This window comes from Phyllobates terribilis, unplaced genomic scaffold, assembly GCF_046119375.1.
Source record: "Phyllobates terribilis strain yellow unplaced genomic scaffold, ASM4611937v1 Scaffold_9__5_contigs__length_417890890, whole genome shotgun sequence".
Taxonomy (NCBI): Eukaryota; Metazoa; Chordata; class Amphibia; order Anura; family Dendrobatidae; genus Phyllobates; species Phyllobates terribilis.
In genome coordinates this window covers 176602969-176619028 of record NW_027362769.1, presented here as the reverse complement: position 1 = coordinate 176619028, position 16060 = coordinate 176602969, and positions in this window count along the sequence as shown.

The following is a 16060-nucleotide window of genomic DNA, read 5'->3' as shown; positions in this document are numbered from 1 at the left end:
GCCTCAGCACAAGAAGAGTGGGACGCCATGCCTCAGCACAAGAAGAGTGGGATGCCATGCCTCATCACAAGAAGAGTGGGACGCCATGCCTCAGCAAAAGAAGAGTGGGACGCCATGCCTCAGCACAAGAAGAGTGGGACGCCATGCCTCAGCACAAGAAGAGTGGGACGCCATGCCTCATCACAAGAAGAGTGGGATGCCATGCCTCAGCAAAAGAAGAGTGGGACGCCATGCCTCAGCACAAGAAGAGTGGGACGCCATGCCTCATCACAAGAAGAGTGGGATGCCATGCCTCAGCAAAAGAAGAGTGGGACGCCATGCCTCAGCACAAGAAGAGTGGGACGCCATGCCTCAGCACAAGAAGAGTGGGACGCCATGCCTCAGCACAAGAAGAGTGGGACGCCATGCCTCAGCACAGCTGATTCTGTCAGATTAGAGAACGTCCGGTGCTGTGACCCAAGCCTCAGCCTGTCGCGTTCCCAGAATGTGTTTGCGCTGCAGCATCTTCTAGCGCATGTTCAGACTGTAGTATTCTCCGGATCAGGTTCACTATTAGTATGTTCCGGTGCAGGTTCACAATGTACTGTGTTTCGGGCTGTGTTCAGACTGTTGTGTATATGGATATCCCCAGTGCCACCGAATTTTTAGATATTTACCAACAGTCTCTTGACAATGGTGATTTGTGTCTCCCTCCATCTTTAACCCGGCACAACGCTCCATTCAGTGCCAGACAGCTGCAGTTAAGGCTGCTGTACAAACAGACAGGATTGCAGAGAAAACATTACTCACATGTATTCTTTGTGCAATTCTGAATATTCCTGAGATCTATTAATAGAAACCGTATAACGGCTTATTGCAATGTTATAATGAAGCATTCAGCAACGAGTACAGTGAAAGCTTAAAGCAGCTTATAACGTATTTACAGGATGATTGGCTGTGTGATTCTTGTCATTGATAAGAATACTGGAAAAAAAAACAAAGTCTTATATAAAGATATACAGTATGATCTAATAAAACTAAAATAGCAAAATATACATACTAAAATAACCTATTATAAATGTGAAGTTAAGCTGCGGTGCAACAGCCTGTCAGTGATCTGTCATATACAACAAACAACAATATAACTACTATAATACTGCTCCTATGTACAAGAATATAACTACTACAATACTGCCCCTATGTACAAGAATATAACTACTATAATACTGCCCCCTATGTATAAGAATGTAACTACTATAATACTGCCCCCTATGTACAAGAATATAACCACTATAATACTGCTCCTATGTACAAGAATATAACTACTATAATACTGCCCCCTATGTACAAGAATATAGCTACTATAATACTGCTCCTATGTACAAGAATATAACCACTATAATACTGCTCCTATGTACAAGAATATAACTACTATAATACTGCTCCTATGTACAAGAATATAACTACTATAATACTGCCCCCTATGTACAGGAATATAACTACTATAATACTGCTGCTATGTACAAGAATATAACTACTATAATACTGCCCTCTATGTACAAGAATATAACTACTATAATACTGCCTTCTATGTACAAGAATATAACTACTATAATACTGCTCCTATGTACAAGAATATAACTACAATAATACTGCTCCCTATGTACAAGAATATAACTACTATAATACTGCCCCCTATGTACAAGAATATAACTACTATAATACTGGCCCTATATACAAGAATATAACTACTATAATTCTGCTCCTATGTACAGGAATATAACTACTATAATACTGCCCCCTATGCACAAGAATATAACTACTATAATACTGCCCCTATATACAAGAATATAACTACTATAATACTGCCCCTATGTACAAGAACATAACTACTATAATACTGCCCTCTATGTACAAGAATATAACTACTATAATACTGCTCCTATGTACAAGAATATAACTACTATAATACTGCCTCCTATGTACAAGAATATAACTACTATAATACTGCCCCTGAGTACAAGAATATAACTACTATAATACTGCCTCCTATGTACAAGAATATAACTACTATAATACTGCTCCTATGTACAAGAATATAACTATTATAATACTGCCCCTATATACAAGAATATAACTACTATAATACTGCCCCTATGTACAAGAATATAACTACTATAATACTGCTCCTATGTACAAGAATATAACTACTATAATACTGCCCCCTATGTACAGGAATATAACTACTATAATACTGCTGCTATGTACAAGAATATAACTACTATAATACTGCCCCCTATGTACAAGAATATAACTACTATAATACTGCCCCTGAGTACAAGAATATAACTACTATAATACTGCCTCCTATGTATAAGAATGTAACTACTATAATACTGCCCCCTATGTACAAGAATATAACCACTATAATACTGCTCCTATGTACAAGAATATAACTACTATAATACTGCCTCCTATGTACAAGAATATAACTACTATAATACTGCCCCTGAGTACAAGAATATAACTACTATAATACTGCCTCCTATGTATAAGAATGTAACTACTATAATACTGCCCCCTATGTACAAGAATATAACCACTATAATACTGCTCCTATGTACAAGAATATAACCACTATAATACTGCTCCTATGTACAAGAATATAACTACTATAATACTGCTCCTATGTACAAGAATATAACTACTATAATACTGCCCCCTATGTACAGGAATATAACTACTATAATACTGCTGCTATGTACAAGAATATAACTACTATAATACTGCCCCCTATGTACAAGAATATAACTACTATAATACTGCCTTCTATGTACAAGAATATAACTACTATAATACTGCTCCTATGTACAAGAATATAACTACAATAATACTGCTCCCTATGTACAAGAATATAACTACTATAATACTGCCCCCTATGTACAAGAATATAACTACTATAATACTGCCCCTATATACAAGAATATAACTACTATAATTCTGCTCCTATGTACAGGAATATAACTACTATAATACTGCCCCCTATGCACAAGAATATAACTACTATAATACTGCCCCTATATACAAGAATATAACTACTATAATACTGCCCCTATGTACAAGAACATAACTACTATAATACTGCCCTCTATGTACAAGAATATAACTACTATAATACTGCTCCTATGTACAAGAATATAACTACTATAATACTGCCTCCTATGTACAAGAATATAACTACTATAATACTGCCCCTGAGTACAAGAATATAACTACTATAATACTGCCTCCTATGTACAAGAATATAACTACTATAATACTGCTCCTATGTACAAGAATATAACTATTATAATACTGCCCCTATATACAAGAATATAACTACTATAATACTGCCCCTATGTACAAGAATATAACTACTATAATACTGCTCCTATGTACAAGAATATAACTACTATAATACTGCCCCCTATGTACAAGAATATAACTACTATAATACTACCCCTATGTACAAGAATATAACTACTATAATACTGCCCCTATATACAAGAATATAACTACTATAATACTGCCCCTATGTACAAGAATATAACTACTATAATACTGCCCCTATGTACAAGAATATAACTACTATAATACTGCTCTCTATGTACAAGAATGTAACTACTATAATACTGCTCTCTATGTACAAGAATATAACTACTATAATACTGCTCCTATATACAAGAATATAACTACTATAATACTGCTCCTATGTACAAGAATATAACTACTATAATACTGCCCCTATGTGCAAGAATATAACTACTATAATACTGCTCTCTATGTACAAGAATATAACTACTATAATACTGTCCTCTATGTACAAGAATATAACTACTATAATACTGCCCCTATGTGCAAGAATATAACTACTATAATACTGCCCCCTATGTACAAGAATATAACTACTATAATACTGCCCCCTATGTACAAGAATATAACTACTATAATACTGCCCCCTATGTACAAGAATATAACTACTATAATACTGCTCCTATGTACAAGAATATAACTACTATAATACTGCTCCTATGTACAAGAATATAACTACTATAATACTGCCCCTATGTACAAGAATATAACTACTATAATACTGCCCCTATGTGCAAGAATATAACTACTATAATACTGCTCTCTATGTACAAGAATATAACTACTATAATACTGTTCTCTATGTACAAGAATATAACTACTATAATACTGCCCCTATGTGCAAGAATATAACTACTATAATACTGCCCCCTATGTACAAGAATATAACTACTATAATACTGCTCCTATGTACAAGAATATAACTACTATAATACTGCCCCTATGTAAAAGAATATAACTACTATAATACTGCTCCTATGTACAAGAATAAAACCACTATAATACTGCTCCTATGTACAAGAATATAACCACTACTAGATGGTGGCCCGATTCTAACGCATCGGGTATTCTAGAATAGGTATGCGGCCGACCGGGCGCAAGCAGCAGAGCGGTGTTTACATTTAGCGCCAAAATCGCTGATTGGTCGAGGCCGGCAACCGCGACCAATCAGCAAAGCGGTGTTAAAATTTGGCGCCTATATCGCAGATTGGTCATGGCCGGCGGTCACGACCAATCACCAGAGCGGTATTTAAATTTTGCGCCAATAATGGTGATTGGTCGTGGCCGTGACCAATCAGCAGAGCGGTGTTTAAATTTGTCGCCAATAATGCTGGTTATTCGTGACCGGTAACCGCGACCAATGAGCAGAGTGTTGTTTAAATATGGCACCAATATCGCTGATTGGTCGCGGCCGGCCACCGCGACCAATCAGCGAAGCGGTGTTTAAATTTGGCGCCAACACTGCTGATTGGTCGCGGCCGGCCACCGCGATCTATCAGCAGAGCGTTGTTTAAATTTGTCGCCAATCTCGCTGATTGGTCGCGTCTGCCGTCCGCAACCAATCAGCAGAGCGTTGTTTAAATTTGGCGCCAATCTCGCTGATTGGTCGCGGCTGTCATCCGCGACCAATCAGCAGAGCGTTGTTTAAATTTGGCGCCAATCTCGCTGATTGGTCGCGTCTGGCGTCCGCCACCAATCAGCAGAGCGTTGTTTAAATTTGGCGCCAAGCTCGCTGATTGGTCGCGGCTGGCGTCCGCGACCAAACAGCACTGCAGTGTTTAAATGTGGCGGCAAGATCGGTGAGCAGAGCGGTGTTTAACTTTAGCACCAAGATCACTGATTGGTCACGCTCTCCGCCCCCGACCAATCAGCGAATCGTATTGGTGAGAACCGGAGAGCGAAATCGTATTAGTGAGGACTGGGGAGCGCCGCTGCCTGTGCGGCTACTTCCACTGCGAGAAGCCGTGAGATGAGCGACTGCTCTCAGCAGAAGTATCCCGACCCGCAGCGCCGCTCCCCGGTCCTCCCTTCACACCCTAGCCGATGATGTCCCCACAGTATCCGCATGGTGTTACAAAGGTCCGGACATTTGTGTTAAAAATCACTGATTGGTCGCTGGCGCTGCCCGCGACCAATCACCGATTTGGGCGCCAAATTTAAATATCGGCCGTGACCAATCACCGATCTTGGCTCCACATTTAAACACCGCTGTGCTGATTGGTCGCCGACGCTGGGCGCGACCAATCACCGATTTTGGCGCCACATTTAAATAGCGGCCGCGACCAATCAGTACAGAGGTGTTTAAATGTGGAGCCATTCTAGCATATGTCTCCCGACCGTCCTTTATAATGCCCCATGCAGGAAGTCACATCCCCCGTATATAATACCCCATGCATATAATGCCCCATGCAGGAAGTCACATCCCCCGCATATAATACCCAATGTAGGATGTCACATCCCCCGTATATAATGCCCCATGCAGGATGTCACCTCTCCCCCCATATAATGCCCCATGTAGGATGTCACCTCTCTCCCCCCCCATATAATGCCCCATGTAGGATGTTACCTCTCTCCCCCCCATATAGTGCCCCATGTAGGATGTCACCTCTCTCCCCCCATATAATGCCCCATGTAGGATGTCACCTCTCCCCCCATATAATGCTCCATGTAGGATGTCACCTCTCCCCCATATAATGCTCCATGCAGGATGTCACTGTAGCACCCTGAGGACTCGGCTGCTACAGGGGTATTACACCTCAAGCCAGAGGTGTGGTATTCCACTCCCGGGTAAGGATGGAGTGTGGAACTGAGCTCAGATAGCTGCATACACTACATACATCCCATTTCCGGGGGACAGACCGACGGTACTCCCACCAATATATGTGCAGGTACGATAGTGTCTGTCCCTGGCTGGAGTGGGAGGGGGGTGGAACATCCCAGTAGTGTAGGGGCAGATAGGGGGAGCAGTCTGGGTAATGCTAGGAGCTCATTGGGTGCTGGTCACCTGAGCTCACACATAGAGGGAGTATATAAGGTGGGCACCATCTTAGGACAGGGTCTTTTGTAGAGAGAGTTCAGTCAGGCAAGAGGAGCAGAGCAGAGAAGCTCAGCCAGAAGGGCTGACAGGGAGTTGTGGTTCCGGCTGGGCCCAGCTCCAAGGCCAAGTCTGAGAGAGAGAGAGGAGTCAGAAGGACCCAGAGAGAAGAAGAAGGAACCCCAAGACCCCAGAATACAAACGGCAGGGTGAAGGGTTGGCACCCAGGGTACCGGATCCCAAGCTGGCAGAGAGAAAAGCACACCTTAGCCAGAGACCGGAGGTCGTGGGCAGGATCTGCCACGACCCTCACTAAATCCACTAGGAAGGCAAACCAAGTATAGGGTCAGGGAACCCAGAGGAGGTGTACCCACCAAGAGACCCGAGGGAGCCGGACATAAGTGGATCCCTAGTGAGAACGGCCAGGAGAGAGGGAAAGTCAGACAGGAGCTCAGGACCACGCTCCAGAATTGCTTGGGGGTTGGCCGAGTCCAGGACCTGGTGGACGCAGCACGGCTCGGGTGGTCGCTTCAGGCCAGAGTGACCATAAGAACACCCGTAAGTAAAAAAACCCCTGAACTGCACAGCCCGACTCTGAGTCTTCTTGCTGGATCATCCTGCACCTTCACAACCACCATCCTCTACATCTGACCCCCTGAGGCTATACCCCTCCCGTTGGGGGTTATACTATCACAGCTGCACACACACCACCAGCCTCAGCGGACCCTTCTGCAGCGGCGGCCTTTTGACCGCAAATCAACGGGTGGCGTAGTCGACACTAAAGAACATTTAACAACATCTGTAAAGACTGCCACACACTGAGTTTGACACCCTGGGCACGGACCGGGTCGCCGCCACTCGGAGACTACAACCCCCATCTGATCCGGCTCCGGGTAATCCCCAAACAGCACTGGCCCAGGGGGCGCGTCATCACCTCTCCCCCATATAATACCCCATGCAGGAAGTCACATCCCCCATATGTAATGCCCCATGCAGGATGTCACCTCTCCCCCATATAATGCCCCATGTAGGATGTCACCTCTCCCCCATATAATGCTCCATGCAGGATGTCACCTCTCCCCCATATAATGCCCCATGTAGGATGTCACCTCTCCCCCATATAATGCTCCATGCAGGATGTCACCTCTCCCCCATATAATGCCCCATTCAGGATGTCACCTCTCCCCCATATAATGCCCCATGTAGGATGTGACCTCGCCCCCCATATAATGCCCCATGCAGGATGTGACCTCTCCCCCCAATATAATGTCCCATGTAGGATGTCACCTCTCCCCCATATAATGCCCCATGTAGGATGTCACCTCTCCCCCATATAATGCCCCATGCAGGATGTGACCTCTCCCCCCATATAATGCACCATGCAGGATGTCACCTCTCCCCCATATAATGCCCCATGCAGGATGTGACCTCTCCCCCATATAATGCCCCATGCAGGATGTCACCTCTCCCCATATAATGTCCCATGTAGGATGTCACCTCTCCCCCATATAATGCCCCATGCAGGATGTGACCTCTCCCCCCATATAATGCCCCATGCAGGATGTCACCTCTCCCCCATATAATGTCCCATGTAGGATGTCACCTCTCCGCCATATAATGCTCCATGCAGGATGTGACCTCTCCCCCCATATAATGCCCCATGTAGGATGTCACCTCTCCCCCATATAATGCCCCATGCAGGATGTGACCTCTCCCCCCATATAATGCCCCATGCAGGATGTCACCTGTCCTCCATATAATGCCCCATGTAGGATGTCACCTCTCCCCCCATATAATGCCCCATGCAGGATGTCACCTCTCCCCCATATAATGTCCCATGAAGGATGTCACCTCTCCCCCATATAATGCTCCATGCAGGATGTGACCTCTCCCCCCATATAATGCCCCATGTAGGATGTCACCTCTCCCCCATATAATGCCCCATGTAGGACGTGACCTCTCCCCCCATATAATGCCCCATGCAGGATGTCACCTCTCCCCCATATAATGTCCCATGAAGGATGTCACCTCTCCCCCATATAATGCCCCATGCAGGATGTGACCTCTCCCCCCATATAATGCCCCATGTAGGATGTCACCTCCCCCCCCCCCATATAATGCCCCATGTAGGATGTCACCTCTCCCCCATATAATGCCCCATGTAGGATGTCACCTCTCCCCCATATAATGCCCCATGTAGGATGTCACCTCTCCCCCCCCATATAATGCCCCATGCAGGATGTCACCTCTCCCCCATATAATGCCCCATTTAGGATGTCACCTCCCCCCCCCCCCATATAATGCCCCATGTAGGATGTCACCTCTCCCCCATATAATGCCCCATGTAGGATGTCACCTCTCTCCCCATATAATTCCCCATGCAGGATGTCACCTCTCCCCCATATAATGCCCCATGTAGGATGTCACCTCTCCCCCATATAATGCCCCATGCAGGATGTCATCTCTCCCCCATATAATTCCCCATGCAGGATGTCACCTCTCCCCCCATATAATGCCCCATGTAGGATGTCACCTCTCCCCCATATAATGCCCCATGTAGGATGTGACCTCTCCCCCCATATAATGCCCCATGTAGGATGTCACCTCTCCCCCCCATATAATGCCCTATGTAGGATGTCACCTCTCCCCCATATAATGCCCCATGTAGGATGTCACCTCTCCCCCTCTCTATTTATGTTTCACTACTTCCATGCTCTTCACCTTCTTTTTTACTTCTCCCACACTTTCTCCTTCATCATCCTCAGCATCTTTTTCATCCTCTTCTTCTTCACCTTCTTCATCTTCTTCTTCTTCACCTTCTTCGTATTATTCTTTTTTTTTACATTCTTCATATTCTACTTCTTCATCTTTTTCATATTCTTCTTCTTCATCATATTCTTATTTGTGGCAGGCATTCCTGTAGTTGTTATCTATAAAAGGTTGGACATTACACCTTTCGTTCTGCCCGTCACAAAAGATTTTGTCCGCGTTCAGTTTGGCCTGCAGCAGCAGGTCTTTTCCAGGGGCACCACGAGGAGGAACGGACTCACCCCCATACACTGCTTAGTCATCTTCTGCTTATAATTTAGATATTATCTTTCGCTCTGATTTTTAGTCTTATGCTTAATGTTCTTCCGCTTTTTGATCTGCAGCTTCTTGTATTTCTGCTTCTTGGTTTTCTGTCTCTTGTTCTTCTGTATCTTGGTATCTTGGTGCTTGTCTTCTCTTCTTTGTCCTCTTGGTCAACTTCTTCAGGGTCATCTTCTTGGTCTTCTTCGGGGTGGTCTTCAGGGTCGTCGTCTTCGGGGGTCCTCGTCTTCAGGGTCCTCGTCTTCTTCGGGTTGGTCTTCTGGGTCCTCGTCTTCGGGGTCCTCGTCTTCTTTGGGGTGGTCTTCAGGGTCCTCGTCTTCTTCGGGGTGGTCTTCAGGGTCCTCGTCTTGAGGGTCGTTGTCTTCGGGGTCCTCGTCATCTTAGGGTTGGTCTTCAGGGTCCTCGTCTTCAGGTTCCTCGTCAGGGAGATCCAGAGTGATTACCAAGAACCATTTCAAAAAGCTTGAACTTGGAAATGTAGCAGAAGGTACAAGAAAGCTGAGGAACTACCGAGAACCAGCTGACGGTACTGGAACCCGGATGGGTAGCAGAAGGTACAAGAGCCAATGGAACTGCCGAAGACCAGCTGACGGTACTGGAACTCGGTTACTAAGCAGGAGGTACCTGTGCCAGAAAGCACTACCAAGGACCAGCAGACGTTGGTGGAACTTGGATACCGAGAAGGAGGCACCTAATCCAAAGGCACTTCCGAGAACCAGCTGACGGTACTGGAACCCGGATGGGTAGCAGAAGGTACCCATGTAAAAAAAAGTTCAAGGCCGCGAGCCGGCCGCAGTTACCAAAACCCACAGTCCTACAGGGGGTGCTTGTCCTATTGGCACTATGGAACCAGCCTTCATTGCCTGATCCCGCAGCCCACATAGGAGTCACCTAAACTGCAGGCACCATAGAGTCGGCTAACCCGACCGCAACACGACAGGACAACGCATTGGAGGCAAAGTCAGGTTGACACTACCCGGAAACAGCTGGCGTGCTGGAACCAGGCTGGGCAGGAGGGAGTACCCGTGCCAAAGTCACTGCCGAGAACCAGCTGACGGTACTGGAACCCGGATGGGTAGTAGAAGGTACAAGAGCAAATGGAACTACCGAGGACCAGCTGACGGTACTGGAACCCGGATGGGTAGCAGAAAGTACAAGAGCCAATGGAACTGCCGAAGACCAGCTGACGGTACTGGAACTCGGTTACTAAGCAGGAGGTACCTGTGCCAGAAAGCACTACCAAGAACCAGCAGACGTTGGTGGAACTTGGATACTGAGAAGGAGGCACCTAATCCAAAGGCACTGCCGAGAATCAGCTGACGGTACTGGAACCCGGATGGGTAGTAGAAGGTACAAGAGCAAATGGAACTACCGAGAACCAGCTGGCGGTGCTGGAACCCAGGGTAGATACTAAAAACAGAGTGGAGCCAGAGGTGTAATTGGAGCAAGTTTTAAATCAGTAGTACAGTGGATGTGGACAAAGCAGGAGAATTTGCCGGACACACAGCAGGGGAACAGCTGACGTTACTGAACCCCTATAACACTGGAGCAAGCGTTGACTGTGCAGACGGCACTTCCGAGCGCCAACTGGCGGTGTTGGAGCTCAGGGATAATACTGAAAACAGAGGAGCCAGAGGTGTAATTGGAGCAACTTTAAAATCTGTAGTAGTGAGAATGTGGACAGAGCAGGAGAAATTGCCGTCCGCACAGCAGGGGAACAGCTGACGTTACCGAACCCCAATAACATGGCAGCAAGTGTTGACTGTGCAGACGGCACTTCCGAGCGCCAACTGGCGGTGTTGGAGCTCAGGGATAATACTGAAAACAGAGGAGCCAGAGGTGTATTTGGAGGAGGTTTTAAATCAGTAGTACAGTGGATGTGGACAGAGCAGGAGAAAGTGCCGTCCGCACAGCAGGGGAACAGCTGACGTTACTGAACCCCAATAACACGGCAGCAAGTGTTGACTGTGCAGACGGCACTTCCGAGCGCCAACTGGCGGTGTTGGAGCTCAGGGATAATACTGAAAAGAGAGGAGCCAGAGGTGTAATTGGAGCAACTTTAAAATCTGTAGTAATGAGAATGTGGACAGAGCAGGAGAAATTGCCGTCCGCACAGCAGGGGAACAGCTGACGTTACCGAACCCCAATAACATGGCAGCAAGTGTTGACTGTGCAGACGGCACTTCCGAGCGCCAACTGGCGGTGTTGGAGCTCAGGGATAATACTGAAAACAGAGGAGCCAGAGGTGTATTTGGAGGAGGTTTTAAATCAGTAGTACATTGGATGTGGACAGAGCAGGAGAAAGTGCCGTCCGCACAGCAGGTGAACAGCTGACGTTACTGAACCCCAATAACACGGCAGCAAGTGTAGACTGTGCAGACGGCACTTCCGAGCGCCAATTGGCGGTGTTGGAGCTCAGGGATAATACTGAAAACAGAGGAGCCAGAAGTGTAATTGGAGCAACTTTAAAATCAGTAGTAGTGAGAATGTGGACAGAGCAGGAGAAATTGCCATCCGCACAGCAGGGGAACAGCTGACGTTACTGAACCCCAATAACACGGCAGCAAGTGTTGACTGTGCAGACGGCACTTCCGAGCACCAACTGGCGGTGTTGGAGCTCAGGGATAATACTGAAAAGAGAGGAGCCAGAGGTGTAATTGGAGCAACTTTAAAATCTGTAGTAGTGAGAATGTGGACAGAGCAGGAGAAATTGCCGTCCGCACAGCCGGGGAACAGCTGACGTTACTGAACCCCAATGACACGGCAGCAAGTGTTGACTGTGCAGACGGCACTTCCGAGCACCAACTGGCGGTGTTGGAACTCAGGGATTACAGTTCAGGTGGTAGAAACATGAACAGAACAGGAGACCTGGATACTTTTGCCAACAATTATTTATTCTGGAAGAGGACTGGCAAATTCATGAGAGATCCAGGCCTTGTTCATTTTGAGAAAAGTAAGCCAGTCAACGTTATCGGCACTAACCTGCGGCACTAAAGACGCGTTCCGATAATACACTAGCAGCAGGGCAAGCTAGCACCTCCAATGCATACTGACTAAGCTCTGGCCATGTATCTAGCTTACAGACCCAAAACTTGAAGGGAGAAGAGCCGTCTGGGAGTACACTAAGAGGGCAAGACATGTAGTCTGTCGCCATCTGACGGAAACGTTGCCTCCTGCTGACTGGAGCCGTCTGTGATGGTGTAGACATTTGTGGCGGCGGGGACACAAAACTTTTCCACATTTCGGCCATACTGGTCTTGCCTTGTGCTGAGGCGCTGCTTCTGCTCCCTCTTTGTGCAGAGCTTCCTCCACTGCCTCGACGCACTGAGCTGCTTTGTAAAGAACTAGCAGCACTGCTCTCGGTTGGAATGGAGAACATGATGGAATGCACCAGTGCGTCTTGGTACTCCCGCATTTTACGCTCCCGGTTCAACGGTGTTATGAGGCTTTGTAAGTTGTCCCGGTAGCGAGGATCTAGGAGGGTGGACACCCAATAATCAGCCGTGTTGAGAATGTGGGCGATGCGGCGGTCGTTTCTCAGGCACTGCAGCATGAAATCAACCATGTGCTGCAGACTGTCAACTGGCCAAGAAACGCTGTCCCCTGCTTGAGGCGTGATCTCTGCCTGCTCTGCATCACCCCACCCTCGCTCTAGATACTGACTACTAGAGCATTGTGTACCTCCCTCCTCTGGACAGATGTCTTCCTCATCCATTGACTCCTCCTCATCCTCCTCACAAAGTGTTCCCTGCATAGGCCTTTGTGAGGAACCACGTTGCGCAGACTGTAGAGAAGCAGATGGCATTTGTGACTCCTCATCCTCCACCTCTTCCAAAACCTCGTCCCTTAGTGCTTGCAGTGTTTTTTCAAGTAGGCAGATAAGGGGGATAGTCATGCTGACTAGTGCATCATCTGCACTCGCCATCCACGTGGAATAATCGAAGGCACGCAAAACGTGGCAAATGTCCTTCATAGAGGCCCACTCAGTGGTGGTGAAGTGTGAACGGCGCGCACTGCGACTTGTTTGTGCCTGCTGCAGCTGGTACTCCATTACTGCTGCCTGCTGCTCACACAACCTTTCCAACATATGTAACGTTGAATTCCACCTGGTGGGTAGGTCACATATGATGCGATGTTCCGGAAGACGTAATCGGCGCTGCAGAGCTGCAATGCGTGATCTTGCATTGCTGGAACGCCGCAAGTGAGCGCACTCTATGCGGACCTTGTGAAGCAGTGCATCAAGATCCGGATAGTCCCTCAAAAAACTCTGCACGACCAAGTTGAGCACATGTGCCAGACATGGGATGTGAGTGAGGTTGCCTAGGCACAGAGCTGCCACCAGATTTCGGCCATTGTCACACACTACCATGCCTGGCTGGAGATTCGCTGGCACAAACCACACATCGCTCTGCTGCTTGATGGCATTCCAGAGCTCCTGCGCTGTGTGGCTTCGATTCCCCAAAGAAATTAATTTTAATACGGCCTGTTGACGTTTGGCCATGGCTGTGCTCATATCGGTCATCATAACAGGTAACCGTTCACGGGTCGATGTGGAGGTAGACCGTGACGGCTCCTGCAGCGCTGATTCAGAGGAACTGGAGTATGAGGAGGAGTCAATGTGTACAGACTGGATTCCTGCAATCCTTGGAGTTGGCAGAACACGTACAGCGCCACTCTCAAGATCTGTACCCGGCTCCACAACATTTACCCAATGGGCAGTGAGGGAAAGGTATCGTCCCTGTCCATGCTTACTGGTCCACGCATCGGTGGTCAGGTGGACCTTGCTACTGACGGCGTTTTGTAGCGCATGTTTAATTTTTTCCTCCACATGATGTTGCAGGGCAGGGACGGCTTGCCTGCTGAAATAAAATCGGCTGGGCATGTTGTATTGTGGGACTGCCAATGCCATAAAGTTACGGAAGGTGTGAGTCTCCACCAGCCTGAATGATAGCATTTCTAGGGCCAGTAGTTTAGCAATGCCAGCATTCAGAGCCTGTGCTCGGGGGTGGTTTGCCGAGTATGGGCGCCTTTTCTCCCATGCCTGTGCTAACGATGGCTGTAGACTGGCCTGGGAGTGTGAGGATGACTGGGAAAGTGGTGCTGTGGGTGGAACTACACTGTGTCTCTGTACAACAGTGCCAGAGATTCTTCCATGGCGATCCTGTGAGGAAGCCGAACCAGCTGTGTGTGAGCTGGAGGAAGAGGCTACAACACGAGCTGAAGAGGTGGTAGGTGGCGCTGTAGGTTGGCCTAGGTCTTCAGTGTGTTTTTGTAACTCCACCACGTGCTTGGTCCGCACATGTTTCCACATATTTGTGGTATTGAGGTTGCTAACAATTTTCCCTCTATTCAGCTACTGATTACACAGCTTGCATTTGACAAAGCAAATGTCATCTGCAACTGTGTCAAAAAAGGACCAGGCACTGCAAGTCTTGGGAGCGCCCACTTTGGATTTTGGAAGAGCCATGCTCCTAATGGGTGCCGAAGTGGAGGCTACAGGCAACCAAGTCTGCCCCCTCCCTCTCCTTCCTTTTTGGGCTGTTCGGGGAATCTCTTCCTCAGAGCTGCTCCCACCACCTTCCTGTCCCTCACGCCATGATGGGTCAAGGACCTCATCATCTACACCACCCTCTTCAAACAACTGGTTCTCCTGGGTAGTCTTGACAGCACAGTACGCACCAGAAAGTGGCACCTGAGTCTCATCATCAGATGCGTACTGAGGTGTGCTGCTGACCATAGGCACTGGCCCACCCGCCTCTTCAGATTCAGAGAGACAAAACGGTTGCGCATCACTGCATACTACCTCTTCTTCAAATTCTCGAATTCTGCTTGGCTGGCCCCCTCTTTCCAAGCCAAGAGATTCAGAGAACAGAAGTAGAGATGGCTCCTGTCCAGGGCTCTCTGACTGCCTGGGCAATTTGGCAGGTGGTGAAGAGACAGATGGGTGCTCTTCAGTGCTCAGGACTTGAGAGGATCTGGAACTAATTGAAGTCGATGCGTTAGCTGCCATCCTTCCGACAACGGCTTCAATTTGGTCCTCCCGCAGCAGTGGGGTAAGGCTAGCTCCTACAAAGCTGCGCATAAAGGACTGTTCCCTGGTAAAACTGGGGGATGCTGAGTCACTGGTGCCCGCAGCAGGCACAGAATACCCACGTCCTCTCCCTGCAGGCACAGAATCCTCACGTCCTCTCCCTGCAGAAACTCCATGCCCACGACCACGACCACATGCTTTACTCCCTGCCTTCTTCATCTTGGTAGACTGATAAAGATAGGCAGAAAAGTACTAAGGGATTAGTGTGCTTATTCCTGAACAGCTGCTAACAGGTATAAGAAACACTAATTTTATAAAGTGTGGACTAGACTTTAATATGAGCTAATGTGGCCTACACAACTGTAAAGTGGAGTGTTTGGTGAACTTTATTTAGTTTTTTTTTGTCACAAAAAGACACTGGATGTGCCTAAAGTTGTAATAACGATAGTATCACAAACTTTTTGTAGCTATTACAATGTAGGAAGGTGACCTACAATGCAATAGATGAGGCTGCA